At 36.9% G+C, this 3,179-nt stretch overlaps 1 pseudogene; it reads left to right on the top strand.

Annotated features, from left to right (window-relative positions):
- Nucleotides 1-495: 495 nt before the first annotated feature.
- On the top strand, nt 496-2,925 carry LOC137824993 (uncharacterized; annotated as a pseudogene).
- The last annotated feature ends 254 nt before the right edge of the window (nt 2,926-3,179 follow it).

The raw sequence follows: 3,179 nt of genomic DNA, 5'->3' as shown, positions 1-3,179 counted from the left end.
TTTTTCTTTAAAAAAAAACTGTGTCGTTTTGAATGGGGGGCCTGAATGAAATAAAAAAACTTAGAGGTTTTTGCGTTTTGTTTTGTGTTTCTATTCTGTTCTGTGGAGTGTGGCAGCGATAGATTGAGTTGTGAGTTGCAGTGGTGGTGGTCGCGTCGCGAGTTGCTGCAGGTTGCTGTACGTGGTGGTGGCGTCGCGAGTTGCTGCAGGTGGGGCGTCGCGGTGGTGCGTTGCGGTGGTCGCGTCGGAGTGTTCGTCGGACTCGTGGGTTGTTGCAGGTGAGGTGTCGCGGTGGTGCGTTGTGGTGGTCGCGTCGGAGTGTTCGTCAGACTTATGGGTTGTTGCTGCTCATCATATAAGGTTAGAGTTGGGTGGTGTGAAATTAGGGTAGGAAAGGGAAGGGATTATTAGGGTTCTGTTTTTTTTAATTGGCTGCAGAATGAACTGTTTTTTAATTGAGAATAGTTGCTGGTTGCCCTTAAGTTTTGTTTTTTTGACAAAAATTGAATTTGGAGGAGCAGTATTTTTGTTAAGAAATGTCTGGGAGTGGATCAAATTCAAGTGAGCTCAATAGAACTACATCTGCATCTTCTAATAGAAGTAAAAATGCTCCAGGAAATAGAACTGATGTTGGATGGAAGCATGGGATAGATATTAATGGAAATGGTAAAAAAGTGAAGTGTAGTTATTGTTCAAAGACTGTGAGTGGAGGAATATTTAGGTTCAAGCATCATCTTGCTAGAACTAGGGAGGACTCTGAACCTTGTTGTTCTGTTCCAGAAGAAATAAGAGATTTGATGATAAAAATTGTTGCAGAAGCTAAGCAAGCCTCTTTGAAAAAAAGAAAGTTAAATATAATTGATGAAGACCAAGGATGTGAGGGGCTTGAAGAAAGACAACATATATTTGGTTCTAAAGGAAAAGAAAAAGTTGGTAGTAGGGGGGCAGTTCAAGCTACCATAAATCAAATGATGAAGAAAGGTTATAAAGAAGAAGTGGATGCTCAAGTTGCTGAATGTTTTTACACAGGTGTCATTCCGTTTAATGTAATTAAAAATCCAGCTTTTTACAAAGATGTGTAAAATGATTGGAAAATATGGAGCTGGCTATAAACCCCCATCTTATCATGATATTAGAGAAAATCTATTGAAGAAAGAAATTGACAAAACTGATTTAGTGCTTCAAGAATACAAGGAAGAGTGGAAGAAAACAGGTTGCACAATCATGTCTGATGGGTGGACAGATAAAAAGAGGCGTTCTATTTGCAACTTCTTGGGAAATAGTCCTAAAGGGACTGTTTTTATGTATTCATTGGACACCTCAGACATATAAAAAACAACAGATAAAGTTTTTAAGATGCTGGATGATGTTGTTGAATTAGTTGGAGAAGAAAGTGTGGTGCAAGTGGTGACTGATAATGCTGCAAATTTAAAGGCAGTTGGAGAGTTGTTGTTGCAATAAAGGGAGCATTTGTATTGGACCCCATGTGCTGCACACTGCATTGATTTGATTTTTGAAGATTTTGAAAAGAAGTTGAAGGTCCATGAGCTTACTATCCAGAAAGGAAGAAACATCACCACTTATATTTATGGCAGATCCATGCTAATTAGCATGTTGAAGAAGTTCACAAAAGAAAGAGACTTGATAAGACCGGGTGTAACTAGATTTGCCACCGCTTATTTAACTCTAGATTGTCTTCATGAACTGAAAGCCTCATTATTGACCATGTTCAGTTCTGAAGAATGGAAAACAAGTAAATTTGGAACTTCACAAGAGGGGAAAAAGGTTGCAAATATGATATTAGACAACCGATTTTGGAAGAATATCTCCACGTGCCTCGAAGTTGCTGCCCCTCTTATGGTGGTCCTGAGATTGGTGGATTCAGATGCAAAACCTGCAATGGGTTTCATATATGAAAAGATGGACCGTGCAAAGGAAAAGATTAAGAACAATTTTAATCATATTAAGAAAAGGTAAAAAATTTATAGCTTTTCTCTTTAAAAATTTAATTACTCCTTCTTCTTCTATTACTTATATGATAGTTGGTATTGATTACTATTGAATGAATGTATGTAGCTATGAAGAGGTTTGGAAAATAATTGATGCAAGATGGGATAATCAACTTCACTGCATGCAGCTGCATACTATCTCAATCCCCAATTCCATTATGAACCTAAGTTTAGATCTGATGATCCTGAGGTCAAAGAAGGCTTGTATACATCCATGAGAAGATTGGTTAAGGATGCTGCTGAAAGAAGGATAATTAATGTGCAACTTGTTGAGTATCATTTTGGTAGAGGAGCCTTTGCAATGGACGACGCAAAGGAAAGTAGAAAAACAATACTTCCTGGAGAATGGTGGGAGATGTTTGGGTATAGAACTCCAGAGTTGAAGAGGTTTGCTATCCAAATTCTAAGCTTGACTTGTAGCTCTTCTGAATGTGAGCGAAATTGGAGCTCATTTGAAATGGTAATTGAAGTTATTTATAATTTCTTTATTTAGTTTTATATGGTTAGTTACTAAATTTCCTATTTAATATAGGTTCATACAAAGAGAAGAAACCGTTTGCATCAGAAAAAGATGAATGATTTGGTGTATGTCATGTACAACTTGAAGTTGAGTAATAAGCAAATTAGAAAAACAGTTGCTCTTCCCTTTGATGATATTCAATCAGATGATGAATGGATAACTGAAGAGGGAGATAATATTGATGAGATTGATCAAGTTCAAGATGCAAATGTTCACTTAAATCCGACAATAACAGTTCCAACTCTAGATGCATCTGATCTTGAAAATTTGACTTTTGATGTCAATGTGGATGAAGATGAAGATGAAGATGGAGATGATGATGAAGATGATGATGGAGATGATGATGGAGATGATGGATGAGAGGATATCATTAGAGGATTGGACATAGAAATTTGAATTTCTAATTAATTAATTTCTATGACTTGAATTGAACAATTTAACTTTTGTAGTATTTGTATGACCTTCTTTATTTGAGACTTTGAAGTTAGATGATTTGGTATATTATTAATTCTCATTCAGGACTAAATGTAGTTATTTACACTTTTTTTTAATATGAAAGTAGACTCTTACGAGTCTACGAGTCGAGTCCACGAGTCGAGTCTACGAAGCTCCCACGATCTACGTAGACTCGCGAGTTTGACAACCATGCG

Source organism: Phaseolus vulgaris, chromosome 8, assembly GCF_051622355.1.
Source record: "Phaseolus vulgaris cultivar YP4 chromosome 8, ASM5162235v1, whole genome shotgun sequence".
Classification (NCBI taxonomy): domain Eukaryota; kingdom Viridiplantae; phylum Streptophyta; class Magnoliopsida; order Fabales; family Fabaceae; genus Phaseolus; species Phaseolus vulgaris.
This window is presented reverse-complemented; position numbering and strand designations above follow the sequence as displayed.